At 37.8% G+C, this 22,056-nt stretch overlaps 2 long non-coding RNA genes across 3 annotated transcripts in view; one reads left to right on the top strand and one right to left on the bottom strand.

The window, feature by feature from the left end:
* The window catches only part of LOC107079752 (uncharacterized), a 196,206-nt gene that overhangs the window by 160,719 nt on the left and 13,431 nt on the right, over window positions 1-22,056 (top strand). Inside the window, exon 3 of the long non-coding RNA XR_001480666.2 lies at window positions 2,353-2,453. This is a non-coding gene — a long non-coding RNA (uncharacterized lncRNA). The remainder of the gene's footprint in view (window positions 1-2,352; window positions 2,454-22,056) is intronic.
* On the bottom strand, window positions 3,245-20,231 carry LOC107079751 (uncharacterized). 2 transcript variants are annotated; one of them, XR_001480664.2, is made up of 4 exons: window positions 19,970-20,231; window positions 5,296-5,399; window positions 4,131-4,236; window positions 3,245-3,574 (listed from the first exon to the last, which is right to left on the bottom strand). It is a non-coding gene; the product is annotated as an uncharacterized lncRNA (long non-coding RNA). The 2 variants fall into 2 exon arrangements; XR_001480665.2 differs by having other exon boundaries at window positions 4,131-4,233.

Below are 22,056 nucleotides of genomic sequence, written 5' to 3'. Positions count from 1 at the left end.
TGCAGACCAGTGTGATACAGTCGTGTTAAATTTAAAAAGGGTTAATCTGGATCGTTCTCTAGTTATTAATTGTTTCATTTGAGCCAAAATAGGCCAAATTCATTTATTTAAAAATAAAGGAAATGTCCCTACCAGAACTCCTGAACATCTATAGCACGGTTTACTTGAGTAATGAAAAGTGACACAGGCAATACTGTGTGAGAATCGCCTTTTGTGTTTTTTTTTAAAGAATTCACTCTGTGTGGCATGCCTTCTTTTTGGAAAAGATTTCTCTCACGCATGTATTGCATTTCTTCCTAGAGTCTTTTTCCATTCACCATTTAATACAGTTATGTGAAAATATGTCTAGTTGGTGCAACTGGAATAAATTAATCGACTCTAATTGTTGTAAGGGAGATGTTTCAGCAGATGCTGCTCTTCCTAGTCTTCTGCCAGTAGCGCTCATTAGTCCTTGAGGAAGCTCGATTTATTCATGTCTTTATGCAGCTTCAGAATCCAAAACATTTTTTTGCAAATCTGTCTTTTGTGATCTAAAGCATAGAAAAGCCATCAGATCAGAATGATGTTTAATTGTGACAGAATAACCTTAGTTAAGTAGCGGGGCACTGAAAATAGAGTTGTAAGAAGCCTATCTGACGGGCTGTACTACCGAAATTCAGTTTCACTCCCCTAAGCCAGTTTGTGTCCGTCCTTGTTAAACAATGGACGCAACACAAGTGTGCGTGTGGATTTCTGGGAGAAAACAGGATTTTATCTCTTTATTTTATAAAGTTCAGAAGGATGACATGGGCTGGGGGGGGGAGGCATGGTGTTGGGGGGAGGTTAGCAGAGAGCTGACTTAGAGTCATCCTGCCCTAGAGCCCAGGCAGTCAGCAGGGCCACAGAGGGCTGCCCTGGGAGCAGGGGCTGTGGAGTTAATTGCTAGTTTGCAGGATGACGGTGAGCGAAGGTGACAGTCTGTGTGGCCGCAGCCAGTGAGCTCCTGCTGCATATTTACTCTGTCCAAGTGTATCTCAGCAGCTGTCAGCTCGTGGGGGTATTACACAGCATGCGCAGAGATGGTGGGGGTCAGGGTGGGGCCGCGGTGAAACCAACAGGCACCTCCAGCCAGGGTCCAGGGGTGACCCCATCCCTCCATCCGGGGCTAAGAAAAAAGTTGCGCTCCGGAAATGTTACACGTGACTTCGTCCATCCCGTGATGCATGTAGAGTAACATCTGTGATCAGTGTGTCACGCCAGGCGGGGCTCCCCTTTTTAAATATTTTCTTTTAATTATCTTTTCACATCTCTATGCTGCCTAACAAAAAAAAAGGCAGAAGGGTCTTTCTTCTGGAGCTGCTGACATTTCCTGCAGAACAGGTCTCTCTCATAAAAAGCAATCTTTTGGCATCACGCACCATTTCTGTGGTTTTCTCTTTTATTGTGTTCGAGGGAAACCTGTAGAATGGAGTTAATTATCTTTTTTCTCTCATTAATTCCAGTGGGTTGCCACTGTTCCATGTGACATGTTTAGCTCCAGTATGTGTCAAAAGGAGCTGGGGACTTACAGTAGCTTCACTGGATAAACTGGGAGAACCTGCTATAAGTGATTTCTCAAAGCACAAGGCTCTTGGTAATAATAGTTGGACTGGTGCGAGCACTCATGAAGACACTGACCTAGGTCAACCTGGAGTCCTGAAAGCTGGTAGAAAATGCTCCATAGAGAGTGGTTAAGCACAAAAGCGTACTGTGTCTCACCTCCCAACACTTTTCAGTTCAGAAAGAGAGGGTAATACTGTCAAGTGCACTTAGATTAAAAATTTTACACAAGAAACTGAAGTTTAAGTAAAAAGTGAAAGAAGGGGTTAGCTTTTAAAACATTCTTGAGTGTCTTATGGACCACCTCGTTAATTGATGATTGTGTCTAATCCTCTGATTCTATTCTGTCTTAGTTTGTTTGTAGTTGTGGTTACTTCTTATCATAACGGATAGACAGGAGAAATAAGAACTCCAGATAGTTTTTGAGCATGCCTGTTAGATTTATACTGGTTGCTCAATATCAAGTTGTGCAGTCTTAATCCTTTTAGTTTGCACAGTTGTTGAGAAAGACTGAAACAGGGATTATGCCCAGTATACCACATTCTCATTGAATGTCATCAGCTGTAAAAAAGCACAGGGAAAATTCACAAACTGTACCATCATGTCACAGTGCTCCATAGTAAAAGGTTTCAGCTGTGCTTAAATTCTGTCTACAAGCCTAGTGGACTTTACAATTTTCTTATAGCCTACAAGGAGAAACCAAGAAAGGAAAAATAAAACTAAGATAGTACTTTTTTTTTAATCTCCTCGCGTGTTTTTCTCTTCTTTTTGCAGCCTCCGCAGTGTGTAAGACCCATGAAGGCCTGATGTGAAGTGACTCAGCCCTGCTCTGATGCTAATTATGGCCCACGGACATTTAAATACTCCAAATCCAGGTCAGTCCAGACTGAGCAAGGTCAGGATGTCCCTCTTAAACCTGTTGTTACCCTGTACTTCATAAAAATAACACTCCATAAATATTTCTCACTGGGGGCTAAGTTTGGAATGGCCAGGTTTTGGGTCTGTTTTTTATACTATAGGCTCACCAAAAGGCCTACAACTGGAAAACAGCTTTCTGAATGAGAAGTGAATCCAAGCAAGACTCTGCAGATCCCTGACAGAGTTACCGAGTTCTCATTTTCATTGCTTGGTGCTGTGACTTACTTACTCTCGAAAATAAAAGCTGCACACTCCTTATGTAATGAGTGCACCTTTCCCTGCCTCTGCCGGGCTGTGAGCATGCACAGTGCCTCTCTCTAGACAGCAGACAGCTTCACCATGCCAAGAAAAAACAGATCCTATTCTGCGCCAGAGGTTCACACTAAGTTTCAGAGTGACATCATTTCTGTAAGCCACTCAGCACACTGATCCCTATTACTTACGAACAATGGGGGAAAAAATCCCCCTGTGGCATTTTACTACTGCAAATGTCTGGTGAAACACTAACAAGAAAATAGGATCAGGTATGAAAGAGAGGCCCATTTGGCTACATGCTTTTTTTGCTATAAAATGCAAAATTCAAAAGAAAACAAAAAAGTGCACAATTTTGTCCCATTTTACCAAAGGGAAAATATTCCCCCAAACATTTTGCCTAGAAGTCATTGCTTTGTTGTTACTGAGCACACTGGAGGCACTGAGAGGCAACATTGAAAGGAGACGATCAGAAATATGGAGAAGTGGAAATAATCTGTCTTTATATTTTCATGATGCAGAAAGCATAGTAATGGTAGCTAACAACGTCTCTTGATTTGCCAAAAACTGTATTCTTTATGTTTATGTTATAATGTACGACATGCAACTATGGATTATTAGACAACAGATGAAAACTGTTTTCATAATTGAGCTTATTATGAAAACCACTGTTGCATAGGACTATAGGACCACTGTCGCATCAGATCTTATCCCTTTGAGCCTTCCAGTTTCATCGCTGCCCATTTACGACGCAGGGAAAGGTGCTCATAAACAAACAGGGAGGAGTGGGGAACGATGGAGCCGCTATTAATCCCAAAACAAGGATCTGAAACGGGAGAGAAGAGAGAGAAGCGGGAATGAATTTTCAAACATGATATTATCAGGGGCTGCCATCACGCCGGTGGATGGTCTAACGCTGTGCGGAAGGAGCACTTTAGCAATTATCCACTCCCCAGCTGCAGCCCATCCACCCAGCTCTGCTCGCATAAGAGGTTTACATATAGATTACAGAAATTACACTAAAAAGCATATTAGGCCACCCAGACAGAGCTATCTGTCATGGTGATAGGAAATTTCATTTGGGGGCCCAAGGAGGAGACGCGCTCAGAGGAGCTTGTAGACTGCTGCTGCGTGTGGGGGACTAGAGGGCTGTGCGTGTGGTGAGCAGGGGGGAGGACGAGCGGATATGAGGCACAGCTGATCCCGTTTCTGAGGTCCGGGCAGCAGATAAATATTTACCTGGCAGGACCGAGGAAGACCCCAAGGGATGGAGATGGAGCAGCAACAAGTGGTGATAAGCAACTGATGAGAATCAGCTTTTCCCAATTACATTTGCTTACACTTAAAAGCAAGACTCTTTATCAAGTCTCAGTTTGGCTTACCGTGGTAAAAGGAAAGTGGATTGGCTGAATCATGGTAAAAGCGGGGTTATGCATCAGAGACGTTCTTATGTACAGCAGGTGCTGCAGGCTGGTGGAAACTGCACTGCTTGAAACAGTGTGAAGACAAAAAGTGATTTTAGCATAGGATAGCTTTTTGAAACAGCTGCAAAGGCAACAGACAGGCTTAAATCAACAAAAAGAAGCAGAAAATAAAATTAAATATGGCTTGAAATTATGGGCAGTAGTGCAGAATAGAGCCCTCAAGCCCTCAAGTGAGTTTTCCTTTTGTTTGATCACATTTATAAATGTTTGCATTAGGATAATACAAATGTATAGCAGAAAACATAAAAAATAAAGATGTTGGACAGGAAACACTGGGAAGACTAAAATGTGTAAAAGCATTGCCAGGTGTTTGCCTATGTTTGCTTTTTAAATAGAGGGTCATATGGATTGGATTCCTTGCGAGTGATGTGATGTTGGTTATACAGTGTTTTATAATAGCAGTTTTCATTTCAGAATCTTAATGGACTCTTGGCATCTTGACTCTTGCAAAGCACTTTGTACAACACATTTATCAGGAGAAATGCAGAAGCCCTTCTGTGTTCCCTTTAGCCTTGTTTTTTTATATATTTCACCACAACAGTCAGGAAAATGTTTCACATGACACTTTTCAGGTGAAATGTTCCACTACTGACAAACTGCCCTGTCAAATTCACTTGTGGAATTTTCTCCTTGTGCAAAATACAGATCACTGCATCAAGTGGAAACTGACCCTTCTTTCCAACTTGTCCATTAAAACATTTTCTTTGTTGTCGGGACAACAAATAGGCCTGGGATATATTTGGCACAAACAGTATCTTCACAGCCACGACTAGAGACACTGATTAGTACTGATAGGTGATGTGCTGAAGGAATTTCAGAAATACAAAGGCACTTGACCTGTAATGTTAATGACTATTGGTGATGTGCAAAAGAAAATTTAGAATTGAGAGGAGTGTCGTGGATTACATAAATACAGTATGTTCCATGCAGACACATGCAGAATTCCGACAGATGCACACCATTTTTAGAATTTTTCATAGTGAGAAATGGCAGATATGCATTTGGGCTTGTCCAACTCATGAACAGAGAGTACATGAGTACAGATAACCAGCTGCAGACTGACCTGTTGTAGATCCATTTGCATCTGTATGACACAGGGAGTTGAATGTCACCATACAGTATGAGATTTCTTTCCATTTTGATCATCTGTAGATAGGCTGTGTTGCCCTTTTTGAAAAGAAAGCAATGAGATCTTTGCTTCTGTAGAAGAGACATGTTTTCTTCTGTATTTATCTACCAGTTCGCACTACTGTCATGACGTTGTGCCTTTTGAAAAACGTCTTTGCCTTTAGTCGATAAACGAAACTAAAATGTTGGGCTAAAATGTGACAGGCTTGGCCTGTCTGCTTCATAAGCCTCGCATAGGCGTATACATACATAAACATGACACCCGAAGAAGGCTTCAGAGCCGAAACGTTGCATCTCTCTTCTTCTCTTTTCAGCAGGGAATCAACCTTTACTTGTTCCTTTGTGTACATGAACATTACATGTTTGTAAAATCTGTGTCGTGAGGATACTGAGAACTAACCCAGAGGGAGGCACCAAAACAGTTAATATTGTTTGGGAGATTGTATTTGTTCAGCTGCAGGAAGCTCATTATGAAAGCTCAGGCTTTTTTCCCTGCATTTTCTGTTTCTTTCTGCAGTACATGGGAACAATAGGTGCACAATTAATGTTGCATTCGCTGGCCTCACAGGCTGGGAGCGTTTGATCTGGCTCTGGAGTGGGTTTAACTCTGGGAGGGGAGGGGGGTGGGAGGGTTCGAGCATTACCGGTTGAGAAGCATTATTAGGTCCCCACACACAAAAGCCAGGCCATAAATAAGCTGCTCACGAGCACAATGCTCCAAAAATAATGTTTATCTTTCCCCCAAAGCGCAGGCCTCATTAGCTCAAGGAGGGCCTAGTGAGCAAAAAAGCAATTCACCTCCTTTGCCGCTCTGCCTCCTTCCCTCTGGTCTCTGGTTTTTCCCCCAAGAAACCTTTCATTTTGTTCTCTTTTTTTATTAAATTAATTTGCCCGTTCCCCTTTCTTGCATTCATCTCCACATATTCACCACCTCCAGTGACCTAAATGGTTGTTTGTAAAATCCTCGTCTTCTCAAATAGGTGCTGCAGTTCCCAGTGTCTTGGGCTCCTTTACCATTAAGACGTATCTTCAAGTGATTTGGGCAATGAGTATGGTGTGGTATACTGTAATCATAGGAAATATCCTGTATCCTTTAAAATTCATGATAGTGGGAATATGACCAAAGTGCATTTTTATTCCTTTGTTTTAGCTAATTACTGTAACACAGAATAGTTTTGCTAGCCCTAGCCCAGTGCACTATGGGATTCTGTTATTTCTTATAGAGTATATCTTTTATAGAGTATATCTAGGCAATAGATATTACAGTGGTATGCAACTATGGTAATTATAGAATTACATAACACAGAGTTGCACCTTGGTTTACTTTACCGAAATCCCATAATTAGTTCAACATTCCTAACATGTTTTTATCTTGTTAATAGGAATGGAAGGAATGGAATTATATACACCTGAATCATGTTATTTGTACTTATGGACTGCTTAATTGGCAGTTTCTTACAAAATTGTGTAGATGTGAAGATTTCCTTACTGTGCAGTACTCCCACATTTTACATGGAAATTTGCACACTGGGGACATCGAATGCAAATTCCATAGCTTTGTAATAGTTGTGCTGCTGTTGTTTTCATTTATTACTACGTAAGATGTTTCTGTTAATGATTATGGCGGAATCAATTCATAAATGTGGATTGCCCAATTGTGCTGAATTAAATTCTATGGCTCTTGAAAAAGCCTGATCCCCTAAAATATTTCAAATGGATATAAGCCTGCCATTCAAGATGAAAATTCAGCCAGTTCAGAGCACAGTAGGGAAGGAGTAGTTTTTTTAATATAAAACCTTAGAAAAGCAGGAAGAATCAATTTAGAATAAGTATAGTAGCTATTTCAGATGGCAAGCATAGTTGCCTATTCATATATGAAAAGGTTACAAGGCAAATGGAAATTTAATTGCATGCATTTTTCAGACAACACAATAGCCTTCTGTAACATTTTAAGAGATGCTGAACTGATGGCCAACAACACTTTCTGTGCAGTTTATGAATTACCTAGAAACAGGCACTTTTCCTGAAAACACTGTGTTTACCTTAGCAACAGCCTATCTGGCAAGAAAACAGATTACATTTACATTTTAACAGTTGCCAAGTTCATGTTATTTGTAGAATGATGGCAACTGCAGTTTGGTTACTGTGTGAATGAACAACTCCTGAAAGATTAATAAAGGTACCATGGTGTGATAGACCTGACATACTGTACACTGTAAAAATAAATACCGTGCCCTCAGAATGCTACCCAATGAATAATGTTAATGTACAGCTTTAAAAAAATCCCAAGAGATATATCCTGTACTGATATAGAATACTATGGAAAGGTATTCAGACCTTTGCACAGTTTTCATATTTTGTTCCTTTAAGACTTGCGGTTATGACACTTTGAAGGATAAATTATTTTTTGTCATATTCACAACCTACACAACACATTGAAAGGAAAAATAAATAAATAATATGAAACAAATGAGAGAAAGAATGGCAAGCTCATAATTGGATAGATATTCAGATCCTTGGCTTGTGGCAAACTTTAATTCATTTAGTTCAAGTAGGGAGCTGTGTCAGCATGCGTAGGCTGCAAAGGAACAGGTAAGGGTTTATTCCATGCTGAAAATAGAAGAAAGGAAACACAACGTTTTGGCTGTGGAGCCTTCTTCAGGTGTCACAAAGCCAAAAACGTTGTTTCCTTTCTTTTCAGTGTGGAATAAACCTGTTACCTGTTTAATTCATTTAGGTGGACAAAAGTAGCTTAAGGAGTCACACAATTAGCATCTGTTTTAATGAAGTAATCTTTGTTATTATTAAGGTCCCTCAGTCAGGTAGTGAATCTTATGCATGAATTACAACATGAAGACAATGGAGCTTTTTAATCCAATCAGAGATAAAGTTGTAGAAAAGCACAGATCAGAAGAAAGGTATAGAAAATTCCAAAATATTGAATATCCCTTTGGAGGCACAGTAGTACAGTGGTCGGCATTGCTGCCTCACAGTGCTGGAGCCCTGGGTTCAGTTGCAGACCAGGGATTGCTGTCTGGGTGGAGATTGTGTGTTCTCCCTGTATTTGCAAGGATTTCCTCCCACAGTCCAAAAACACGCTGTTAGGTGAATTGGCCCCAGGGTGAGTGTGTGCACATCTGTATGTCCGCCCTGCGATGGGCTGCTGTCCCGTCTTTAGTTGTTGCTTGCATTTACTGTAACTTATTTTACCCCTTGACGTCTTCAGTCTGAGCATTCATGTTTTGAATAAAATATCAAGATTTTAAAAAGCCTTGAAAGCAAAGCTATCAGGGTCTGAATACTTTTGCAAGGCATTTTATATTGCAAAGGGAAAAATAAGAGGCATGTGATTGTACTGTATATATATTAATTGTGTGTATATATACACAGTACGTGTTTGTGACTGTGCAACTGAGCATAAAATAAGGCTTATTTAAGGAAGGTCCTTGATGTATATACTGTATGAAGTTAATTGATTACGATGGTTAAAAGAACTTAAAAATTGTACATGACCCTTAAATAATTCTGTATAATACTGTATATAGGCACTAATACTGTATATAGTCATATAGAGAGGCTCAATTAACCAATTCTATAAATAAACCTTCTATTACAGTTACTGGATATTTGTAGACAAATAAGAGACAGTCACATGAGTTCTATTTGTGTCAGGCAGCTACTTGACCTTTCAGCTCCAAGTCCCTCTTCCACGACAGCCTTCACTTTGTAATTTCTATATTACTACTACTGTAGTGGTAACAAACATAGTAAGGATGAGAACACTGAACCAAGTCATTATAGACCAATAGGTCTGACATCTATCACCTAATGGAATCAGTTAGAAGAACTTAGAGGATCAGCTACTGTATATGGGATATAACTTTGTAGGAAATAGTGTGGATTTAGAAAGGGTAGATCTTTCAGAAGGCTTTTGATAAAGGTTTCCACAAGACATTGCAAGCAGTAGGCATTCAGTGAAATGTGAGTTTTTGGATTGAGAATTTGTTATTGAATATAAAACAGAGGATATAGATAAGGGGTGAATACTTGGGGGAAAATTGGGGGAAATTATTTTTTTCAGAGAAAAACAGAAATTTAGAAGTTTGTGCTTGCCAGATTCCCATTTCTGATATGCCCTGCTATGAGACTATGACTAACTTTTCTGGGATTATTTACTTGTTTAAAGTACTTTATGCTCATGTGAAGAAAGAAAAAGTGATTTCTATTTTGAACACTGATAATATTATTGACGTTAATTTAAACTAGGTATCCTTTTCTGCGCTTTTGACAAACAGGAGATAAGGCGCCATAGAAACGCAGCAGAATTGATTAATTAATGGCTTTATCCTTCGCCAGATTCTGTTACCTTGTGATTCGGCCTACCCCTAACCGCGAGCTCCTTGTTACCGCCTGTTAAAAGAAAAGACAAGAACGAGCTTTCCTCTCTTTCATTGTAAACATACAGAAGTGTGGAGCCAGCTTCCTTGGAGTAGTAGGTCTTACCCACTGAAAATAAAAGCCAGCGGTACAGAAACAAGGGTTTAGTGGTGTCACAGTGTTTGTTATAAATTTCCCTGGATCTCTCGTTTATCTTTGATCTCCAGGACTGCTGAAGTGAAAGGGGGTGGAGGAGTGTTTGATTTCTTAAAGGACGGAGTGGGAGATATAAATTATGATACATAAAAGGTTATTTCTTTGAAGGGGGGGGTGGCTGGAAAGCGGGTGGGGGTGATTGCGGATATCTCTTGCTGAGAGGTGACCTTATTAAGGAAGAATTACAGATCTGCTGAGTTGCTGTACAAGGCTTCCCTTTCTTTCAGCCAAGTAGAGACAAGCATACCGCGCTGTTATGGTCAAAAGTTTAAACACTCTCCTGTCTCTTCAGTGCCAAGTGCTTTAATTCACACTGATAAAAATGTAGCTCAGGAAATGAGGAAATATATTTACTAAATATGAGAACTCTTCTCGGGTGCCTCTTGCTTTCTCTTGACCGTTGAGTGAAATATCTGGGTTTGAAGTTACGCAAAAATTCCTCCTAGTTGCCTTGCAGTTGTTTTGTATAAATCATTATTTTATATTTCTGAAACATGTACTGTAGTTCTGCGGGAAAAATAACAATTTTGCAGGTCTTGAAATGATCTTTTCGGTACCATTCATAGGTCACTGAAAATTCATGCAGCTAAAAACGAGCGCTGAACGTATTTCTCATTTGTAGTGCATGTTGTACAATATTCACATTTCCTAAGACGTGATATTAGTTGCATGAAATTTAAGGAATTTACATTAAAGTGTTTATAGCCTTGCCAACAATGATTTATCATAAGGTTTCGTAATCATCACTAAAAGAAATCTCTTTCTGGTAGAATCATTGGCATAAGACTTGTAGTGAGCAGCCTCTTTTAATTTGTTATTTGTTAAGTTTTGCCCACAAAGGAATTATTTATTTGCTGCTAGTGAAATACAATATGTATATTAGAATGTGAAATTCTACCAACTTATATGTTTTTGATGGATTGCATTGACTGAAATTGTGTGGTACTGTATATAGGCTGATCTATGATAATGTTTATTCTGATTTTGACAAAGACCCTCTACTGTTAACATGTATTTTAATTCTTTCCCATTAAAATTAATTCTGAAGGGCACATTCATACTTTTAGCTAGTTTTATTATTTTTGGAACAAAAATACAATCTTAAGACAGATCTGATAAAACTTTAATTTACACCATAAAGTGTTCTAGTATAATGGTGTGTGAAGATAATACAAAGGTTACTCATCCTTACACTTCTATTGTTGTCGGCTTACAAAAGTAATGAGTAATATGTTATGTGAGGGTTCTTAATTTGGTGTTACCCAACACAATGTTTGTAACGCTTTGCTCATAATTACTTTTTGCAAATTTACTCCAAGACCAGAAACTAAAGAAATATAAGACAATATTTATCATCCTTTGTTGTTTGTGTAGTTGGTATTTTTAAAAATGCGCCACACCCTTAACAAGAAAGTTATTAAATAAAACCAAAAAAATAACATTGTTTTGGAATAAAGAATGATTTTAAAATTGTCACTGGGTCATGGATACATTTTTTTTCTATCAAAGTGGTGTTTTAAAATTTCATTAGAATTGAATGTATTGTTACAATGTTCTGTTAATTTAATTAGGGCAATGCAAATAGGATTGTAGGTCACTAATTCACTCTTCCTGTTTAAGTGACTCAGGCAGTTTACTGAAATTGTTCTTCCTGAAGAACTTAACCAAAGGCAATTTACCTAGATAATTTTAAGAAAAGAATTTGAACTATTACTGTGACTTTAAGGCGTAAATTAAAGAATTTTTACTAACCCATACACCTCAGGAAGGTGAAATATAAAAAAATATTAAATTATTTTAAGAATTTAGAAAAAAATATGTGAGTGGTTGTAGCTATACCTACCTATCAAACTAGACCACAGTGTCCAAGGGTGGTTATACTCAAAAGTATGAAGAGCCAAACTTGTTTTCCTGGTGCTCGCATGTTTGGTGTTGACCATATTCATGTAATAAATCAGAGTCCCTGATAAATGAAGGAAACCCTTTAAAGAAGATTGATTTGTGGTCTAAACAAAATATGAAATTGAAAAACTATGATGTACTTTGCATAATAAAGATCATGTTGTAATGAAACAAACAGCTATTTGTAATATCGGTGCCAGTTGTGAGCTGTACAGAGGTTATAAATCAGGGGAGAAATGTCAATATGCCTTTAGCAAAATCTTTCAACTTGATGAAGCAGACAAATAATTATTTTTTTGTAGGAAGTCTTTAACTTTCAGTTCATGGTAAAGTCTCCAGTGATCAAAAATAGCCGTTTGCATTTCTTAATAACCAACCTAATAAAGATGGTTATATTTCACTAATTGCTGCAGTTTTAAGAGTAGATCGACAATAACGTGCCTCGTTTCAAGGCTCCAGCTGCTTTTTACAAAATCACTTATTAATTATAAAATGTTGAGGAAAGTTTCTTTTAAACATTATCTGTTGTACAGTACTTACCAGGTACTTACTGTACTGTATGTGAGGGAGAACTTTTAAAACCAACACTAAGTTTGGTGAAAATAATTTTTGAAAAGTCATCAGTGATCTACTGTCATGGACTGGCATGATAGATCTTTCTATCTATCGTAGATCACTGATGTACCCCGCAATGTGCATATTACTTGCGTTGATTTTATTTAAAGATCAAAATGCCTTGTACTGTATTTTCTTAAGCAAAAAGCTTTGAAATTTGTTCTGTTGATCTTATTAATCTAATCAACCCTTGTTTCACACATGAATTTATTCCAGTTTCGTACTTCAGAGTGTTCAGGCGCCTGTGCAGAGACCCATCCTGTCCTGTCTCAGGTGAATTTTAACTTACTATGATCGATAATTTGTATTCTCTTGAATTAAACACTTGAGTCAGTTCTCCTGCAACTTTTGAATCTTCGAAGTATTTTCTGCAGCGACTGGCTTGTGCAAGTAAAGCAGTGGAATGCAACATTTGCATCCTACCTCAGTCTTGTCAGCTGCAATTCTTGGAAAGCATCAGCTCAGAACAGAGGGAGGGTGTCTGCAATGGACTGCTGTTCAAGTCTCTTAGATGGACGGTTGCACTAAACTGAATTAGAGTGCAGCCTAGTTGACAGTGTTCCAGTCAAGGTTGACGAAATTGATCTTGTGAGACTGTTGCGTTTCCTCTCAGGACACAAACGCACTGCAGCCCGAAGGAGAGCATTTTTGGATGGAACCTGGCCCTCTTTTCCCTTTCCTATGAATGACAGCATTTCATTGCATCAGTACCAGGTGTCAGCTCCACTATCAACCCAGACAGAAGATCAATAATCTAAATTGCTTTAGAAACGGTTTTCGCTTGGTGGCACCCCTCCTAGGAAGAAACGGCCTTCTGTTACTGTCTCTGTGAATCGATGGCGAACGCAGATCACATGTTCTTCTCTTCCTGGAGAAATGAAGCCTTTAACTTTGATGTGAATGCTCATACGGTGTGCAGAATATACTATCTTTCCACACAAAATGCTTAATTTTGATCTGATATCGTTACCTCTCAGGCAGATTGCTCTCAGCAATTCTTGTCAGAACCTGAGATTTGTATCATAAACCCTTTGAAGTGCTTGATTTTGCAACCAAGAAGAAGAATTTCAAGATATAAAAATCACGTTTCCAATTGGTATTTTATTTGGGGTTGGAATGGTTCTAGACTGTTAAAAGTTTGTTAGAAGAAAAAATGCAGAGGCACTAACCGCAGTGGCAAGCATACTTGCCTTGCGGCACTGGGGCTCTGGGTTCAGTTCCACACCTGCTTTTTGTATGTTCTCACTGAATTCACTTGGGTTGTCGTAGGATTCTCCAGTTTCCTCCCACAGTCCAAGCAATTCTGTTGAGAATGCTCAGTCCCCTGGTGTGAGTGTGTCCCCTGCAGTGGACAGGCATATTGTCCAGGGTGTACCCTGCTTTGTACCCGTTGCTTGCCAGGATAGGCTCTTGCTCACCCACGACCCTGAATGAAATGGTTAGAAAATAATAGTAGATGCATGAATTATACACAGAGGCTGGGTAATGAAACCCAAAGAACACACAGGAAAATACAATTATGTCAACAGTATATGACGTGGTTGTGTAAAATTTCTAAAACATAAAAATACATTTTACTGTCTCGTTTAAATAAGGCTTTTAAATGGTTTATAAAACACTAAATTAGTAATAAAAGGAAATGTCCTGAAAGCTGTTTTCTGAAGTTGTTGAGAGGAAGAAAATAAGTTTCTTCTTTGTGACTTTAGCTTTTGATTGCACAATTGCACATTTCAGTTATTTTCTCAAGTTGCCCTGAGCATTATTTGAAAGTTGAAGCTGGTGAAAGCTTTTTCAGATATAGTGTACAAGCGCATATGCATCAAGATCAAATCTGAATTTTAAAAGAGGCAATATCAAAGAGAAAGCATTTTGCATTTTACATAAGAGGGTGTAAAGATGTTTGTCTTTGACTGCAGTTGCAAATGTTCTGGGTATAATGTAAACTTATTCTAAGTATGGTCATTTCCATTCTCTTAAAAAATACTGCATGAATGAAATTTAGACGCCTCATGTATTTTACAGTATTGTTCAGAGTGCCCATAGGCAGCTCTTTCTGTGCCTTGTAGTGTAGAATCAAGGAAATTGTCTAGTGGAGTTCCAATAAAACCCCTTTAGACTTCCCATAGTTATTTTGTCCTCTAGGAATAAAAGTTTCCACCAGCAAAATAAGCAAATATTTCATAACAAAATTCCTGACAGCCATTTTCCAAACTATGGCCCTTCATCATGGATCTCTGTCTCTGCCGAGAGTAAAAGTGAACAAGTGAATACAGGAGGGCATAGGAAAGCCTGGTAGTGTGCTAATTAATAACTTTCTCAGCGCATTCACTGTTGGTGATCTTGGTTAAGACCCAAATAAAATGTATAGCATACAATGTAAATGTAAAAGTATAATGGCTGGCTGAAACCAGCCCGCTCTCCCAGTTCTAACAAACCCAGTTCTATGTGCTTGCTAATAGTCAGGTCTGTGAAGGGAGTGCATGAGGGGTCCTTCCACCCCTAGGCTGAGGCCTGCTGGCTGGGGCTGGGTGTGAAGAGTCACTGTCATGGCGGTTCTTGTGTCTTTGCCAAGAATGTAGATCTTCAAAGAAGCAGAAAAAAAAGAGGAGGGGAAAGGATACCTGAGGAAAAGAACTGATTACTTGAGGAAAGAAGAAAAAAGCAGCTGCAGTAATAATTGGAAAAGATTTTCCTAAACACTGGAAAGTAAAATAACCGAGCAAGGGCCTAACGTTTCGGTTTCTCTTGTTTCCTTCTGTCTTTGTTGTTGTTATGGACAACCGCTCTGTAGCCAGGCAGCTTTAAGCTGTACTCCCATACAAGCGCGGGAGTGCATTTGTGGAGTGCGTTGTAAAGGGAGACTCAATTGATCCATCCCTACTAGCTTAGAGAGAGAGCAAATCTTCATCCCCTCTCAGACTCTGGGCTCCAGACTGCTGTAACCTGAGCAACACCAGTGATGTTTATCATTAATAAACCCTTTGGAAAGATGACTTTACACACTATTAATTTCACCTCCTCAATCACAACAGTGTTGGGCGTTTAAGACTGCATTAGGAAGATTGTGTGTGCGAGGGGATCATGCGGGGGGGATGGGCAGGGAGGCGTCAGTTACAGAAATATAAAAATCGCACACTGAAATTGATGTGCTCTGTGTTGTGTCAATATTCTGAGGTTGGGGGGGTGGGTTAGTGGGTTAGAACACTTTTATTCAGTCCCCCCACCCCATTGACTTTCCTTTTAAATATCAATCTCCACCGAAGGGGTCTGCTGCAATGAGCTCTTTAATTCTATAATTGACCATGGCAACAATCAATTAAATCTCTATGTTACCCCTTATTAAAAAATAAATACAAGCCCGCGCACTGCAGTGAATTCAGCAGATTCATTTCCCCAGGACTGAATGGTATCTGTATAGTGTTTATGCTCCCGTTGTTCGACTCGTACATAAAAGCAGAAAAGCACCCCAACAGACAAATTACAGTGCGTTTTAGCATTGAAGTAGCTTTATTTTGTACTGTGTATGTTGGAGCTGCATTTGTTAGCTCTTACTGCCCTTAAGCAGCTCTGTGCCCCCCTGAGCACAGCTGAATTACGCGAACCCTGTCTTATTTTACAAGCGTAGTGGACAAGTCTCAGGTGTGAGGACAACAACATGGGAAGCCATGCTGCCCATTTCATTCCTGGCCAAGATGAGCTGTCTATGTCTCTGCGCCGATAAGACAGAAAACAACTGAATGGGATTAACTAGCTTCATTACAGCATAGCAGCTCCTGGAGTGTGCATTGACTGCGTTTGGATGGGTAGATGGGAGAATAGACAGACAGCATTGTACCTTTAAAAGGGCCTAATAGCTCCAGTCTGAATAGCTGTTCCAGGCCTTTGCTTCTCTAACCAGAGCACTGTTGATGCAGTGCTATGTCGAAAATTGTTGATGCTGTGCCGAAGTATTGAAATGCAAAGACAGCAGAGTATAGCTGTTTATGTAGCTGAATCTTTTATCCAAAGTAACTTACAATTACACTAACAGACCTTCTAGATATAGTACCTTATTATTATTATTATTATTATTATTATTATTATTATTATTATTATTATTATTATTATTATTATTGGTGGTGATGGTGGTTGTAGTATTGAAATAAACACTGAAAATCGGTAAACTTTCATGACGGTTGATTAAAATGTGGTTTCCTATGTGGTTTTTAATATTCAACACTTACGTAAACCAATAAAAAAGAACTTTACAGATGCGCATGAAATTATCTAAATCTGTGTAATCCATTTCTTGGTGAATGCTATTAAGTTTAACAAAATCCTTACCTAAACACATTTTATAAATGTGTGTATATTTTTTAAATAATTATTAAGGTTTTGAGATTGATACATGGTGTACCCAATAATTTCTGACTATCTCGCCGTGTCTTTTGTCTGCTTAACGTATTGTCAGCCTTGAAGAGAAAGCCTTTTAAAGGTGAAAAAAATGTCACGTTTTATATCACGTTTCTCTCAAAGAATCGTATTATAAATGATCTAATTTAACAATCGAGAAATAGCTTTAACGCATTTAAAATTTTACTAAACATGCAATAAACGGGATTTCTGTCTATGTATGGATTTCCACAGCGTTCATGTCAATTTCCAATAGCCCTGTCAACAGACTTTAAACACACAATCTCCGGGCGCTCCGCTTTTCACAGCCGACCGAAGAACTGCGGATGTTGATTTTCAAATGATCTTAAATCAAATTAATGTTACGATTCCTCCTAAAATTCTATTACAAAATCGCGATACCGTTTGCTCGATTATCTTTGTTGTAAGTCACCCTTTACATTTCATTTGCAGTACATACTGACTTTTTGTTTCAAAAGAAGTTTCATTTACTAAGAGTGCAGAGCAGTTGTCTTCACTATTTTATCTTTTGGAAGGGGATACAATTCTTGCATCTCGTCCTGATCACTGTCCTGTATTTACACGGCAAGCTATGAGGTACTCCCTTTAGACGAAAACGGAAATCTCGAGAATTGTGAAGTTTCTGTAGTATTAGGATTATTGGAGAATATCCTTGTGTTCAGAAATCGACTGGTGAGAAATGTAATACAAATAAACGGGGATTTGCGTCAGCTAGTTCTTCAGTACATGACAGATATACCTGATGGTGTTTTATACATTTAATGTTCATATTTTGCTTTGCATGTTCTAGTGATGTCTATGGAACTAGAACACAATTTCTATCGATAGATCATAATAATTGCGACCATTCTAAGCATTTATGAGCAAAGTGGTGGTCTTCACGATATACAGTATTTGGCTAAATAACATTAAGATTTAAACAGCCGGAGCTAAACGTGAAAGGCTGAAATTTTTACAGCTGTTTTCTATGCTTTTTTCCCGAACATTTCCATTGTGCTTAAGCAACGTTTTGATGTAATACTTCTCTATTGTTCTGTAAAAGGAATTCACATTAGTGAGATTCGTGAAGACATATCACGCTTTTTAACTGGAATGATAGTCTGTACAACATTCACAATGTTTGTAGTAATAATAATAATAATAATAATAATAATAATGATAATAATAATAATAATAATAATGATAATAATAATTATAATATCCCGCACTGTGACAAGTACAGTATGTACAGAATGAGCTGAGATGGTTCTCTCTCTGAAAATGAAGATATCATGTATTGTTGCGACGGGTTTGCAGTGCTTAAGCGCCTCTCTGTGGAAGGGTTATTTTAAGTCTTGCAGCTCAGAAAAAAATCAATCATTATTTTTAAACTTCAGATTTGGGCAAAAAGAGGCAGGTATAGAAATCCAGAAACATGTTCTGTTACTATATCTATAAATGTCCAAATTGAAAAGTAAGAAGATATTTTGCGGAGTTACACGCATTTTACAAAAAGAATAACCCAAGTATGAGATCGGGTATTTTATCTTGACTGAGCCTTTAAGAAAATAATTTTGATATGAACACGTCTTGCATTGGAGCTGTGTTAAACGATTGTTATTGTTTTTATATTGGCAACACATACCAAGCATTAAACCATTCATTTGTACAGTTTATTTTTGGTTAGGGCTAAAAATGCTTTAAAAAGTTAACTCTTGTAAGCACTATTTAGTCTACAAGAATAAAAAATCAGACATTTAATAATAATAACAACAACAACAACTTTAGATAATTATTTATTTAAAAGTAAAAGTAATTGACCCCCCCTTAAAGAGGAATTCGACGTTGAAACAATTCCAAGCCAAAAACCTTGAAAAAATTTGCAGTCTGGGAAGGAAAATTGCTAGAATAACTTCCTTTCACCTCGCCCATTGCAAAGCAAACTGACAGACCCGCAATTCCCGGAGTCTGACCCTGTCCGTTTTCAATCGCCCCGGCCTACGGCACGAGCAATTTGCTGGGAAAAGGAGGAAATGTTAAACGGGACCATTTGTGAAGAGAAAGTTTGATTCTCAAATGGTTTCAGTAAGTTCAGAGGCTTCACTTTGGAAGTTTGTTTGAAAAACTGTCTTTTCCAATTAAAGATGGTAGAAGTCTAGGCAAAGGGACAGGTTTAACATTTCCTCTTGAGTCGTATTTATAAAAGGAAGATTTAGGCAATCCCTCCTAAGCTTTGTTTCCTTTATCCTTTTATCTGTAGCGAACTAAAATGTTTTAGTTTAACAACAGCCTTAATCCGTATTCTTCTTTTTCGTGGCGTTGTCAGAGTTGCTGCGATGCGATCGTATTTCAATATTATTTTTTATATTAGCGTATCAGTAATTCCCGATTATCAATATACTAGAGTGAATTACATTTATATATTTTTAACAAACATAGTCTGTCGGAATTTAAAGTTCAATCCATAAAAAAAAACATTAAATACAAAAAAACCCACAAAGACAGATGACAATACTTTTCATTGCAAGAATGTTTTAATCACATGTGATCTTATCAAATATAATAAAAAATAAATGTTTTGTAGTAGTCTTATGTTCTGATAAGCACGTTACTATACTGTATGTACAGTATATTAAATTAATGATAACTAGGTTCTAATGCATAAAATAGTTTAACATGGATGACGTTCTCCAGAAAGTATATTTTTCCGAGTTTCATCTTATCCCCAAATAAATAAGTCGGTCTACGCCACAGAAAATATGTGCTGATAACAACAGCGAAAGCAAATAGACGATTGTGCTACGTACTGTAGACTCTTAAAATTGATTAATATTAGAAAACTGTGCGTGTAATCCTTCAGCGTTTATATGGAAAACTGTGGCGTAAATGATTAAAATTTAATCATATTGGGGAATTTAATAGACGCTGTGATTTGTGAGTGAAATTTGTCTTTAATTTAACAGAATTAGTTCTGGAGACGAGACAATAGCAGCAGCAATGTGAAATTGGTTCTTGTTCTCCAAGGGATGCGAGTATCTTGCCCTTACTCGAAGACGCAGTTGCACAATACAATTGGTCAGTTGAGAAGAGGTTTTAAATTTTCTTACCTTTGTGCACTTAATTTCCACGTTTGCTCTGCTGGTACATTTCGAGTGAGTAAATCAATAGCCAGGCTGACCAGGGTTTTCCTACTAGAATAGAAATGTGTTCTGTAAAGCACTGTCTTAGGGAACTGAGAGCAATCGCTGGTGAAAAAGAACAGTAAATTACTTTTCTAAAGAGCACTCCATGATGTGCAACAGAATAGAATAATAACTTTTAAAACCAATTCTCTAGCTGATGTCTTTCTAATCCTCATGGAAAACTCCCCTCACAACAGAGAATTTGCTAAATGCTACTCCAGATATTTTGGCAGAACATGAGGTTTTTGTTCATTGGGGAACAATGGGTTTTAGAAGGATTAAAAAAAAACGTCTTCACAGCAATGGCTAACTGCTTTGTTTTATTTTATTTCCTGTAAAAGGTCAGGGAAAAAATAAATTAAAAACATTGAAGGTCTTGCTGCACAAAGCAGAACCTGCTTAATGGCAATATAAAAAGTTGCATAAAATGTAGACCTGATACAAATTAGAAGACTTCACAAAGTTGCTTACTAATACACTTTGAAACTACATCTTAAAAATTAGCCTTCCATTCGTAGATTTAAGTGCATTCCAGTCTTTATAAACACTAAATCCTGCTTACAGCTGATAAAATGTTAATAGTGAATGCTCTACTGAGAACGGAGTACTAATCATATGTGTTTGAAAGAATGAAAGATTTGCATTTTCAATTAAGAGCTATTAACCTGCCATTATAAAAAATAGTTCCACTCAATGGAGTTTCTGGAAGAAATAGTTTTCATCTTATTAATGTTTTCAGACATTATCAGGCCCCATGGTCTCATATGATAAAATGCTTAAAATGGATAAAAAGTTTATATCTTAAAATAGGTGTGGAGTTAGATGATTAAAAAAAAAATCTCTAGGATCATCTCTGAAATTATTCACCTATAAAAAACATAGGGAAAGGAAATTAGACTTTGCGTGTGCATCTGTTTAAAAAAGAGTCCTCCATCTTCCATTGTTAGTGGGCCTGCTGACAGAGGGAAACATCTGTTGCATAAAAATAGTGACTGATGACATAAATACAGGAGACTGCTTTTAAAATTAATATAAAGTGAAGGTAAGAGGTTCAACAACATTTTGATTCTTATTGAATATACCATAACCAGTATTTCCTGGTTTCAGAAGCCACTCGATTAGGGTCAGACATTATTTTGTTATGCTTTGTACAGAACAGGGTCCTGGGCTTTCATGTTTCTGTTGCTGCCCACAAATCATGACCTTTACCAGTTTTTATTTTATGTGAATTACAGAAAAAGCGCACACATTTGCAGGGCAAAGTTGTTTAGATATAGAGGGAAGATTGTGTTAATTTCCAAATATTATTATGCTTCTTAATTCTAATTCTGTCTAGTAGTGAATAATGCAGACAAGGTTTTAATCTACATTTTACATTTTTGTTTTTATATGTATCATTGTTGGTCAGTTATGATGAAAGCATCAAAATAAAACGGTGACGAACTCACCTGCTGTTGGCAGGTAACGTCTGCTTGTCATAATTGGCGTTTGTTCTCTAATGGGTCGTAATGGTGTGTTTAAAAAGATTAGTATATTTTCTGTGTTTTTGCAACAAATCCAGCATTCTCGCTTGGTTAAAAAAAACCCAAGAGGTGGCTTGTAAACGTTTTTTTAAGTTTTGCTTCAAAGCATTTTGAAATTCACCTGGAGGGAATCGCACAGAATGAACTTCAGGGTATGACTTGAATTAGCTGGATACTGTATATTGGGAAACAAGCGGATCACAACCTCCAAAAATATGAATTACAGAGATCACAGATTTCATGATGAAATTATTTAGAGGGACAATAGGTGTAAACCCATCCATACCTATACTTTTAATGGATTTGTGGGACGCCCAACATTTGATTTATTGCTAAATGTCAGATAAAATTGACTTGAAACATGCTTTATATAGATGAGATAAAAGCAAGCAGCTGGAGCTTAGTGAAGTGTTGTAGCTCACGAATGTTCCTCTCTGTGCATCAGCATTTGTGTGGTTTAGGCTTTAGAAAATGTCTCTCCAAAACCTA

Source organism: Lepisosteus oculatus, chromosome 22 (genome assembly GCF_040954835.1).
Source record: "Lepisosteus oculatus isolate fLepOcu1 chromosome 22, fLepOcu1.hap2, whole genome shotgun sequence".
NCBI classification, from domain to species: Eukaryota; Metazoa; Chordata; class Actinopteri; order Semionotiformes; family Lepisosteidae; genus Lepisosteus; species Lepisosteus oculatus.
This window is presented reverse-complemented; position numbering and strand designations above follow the sequence as displayed.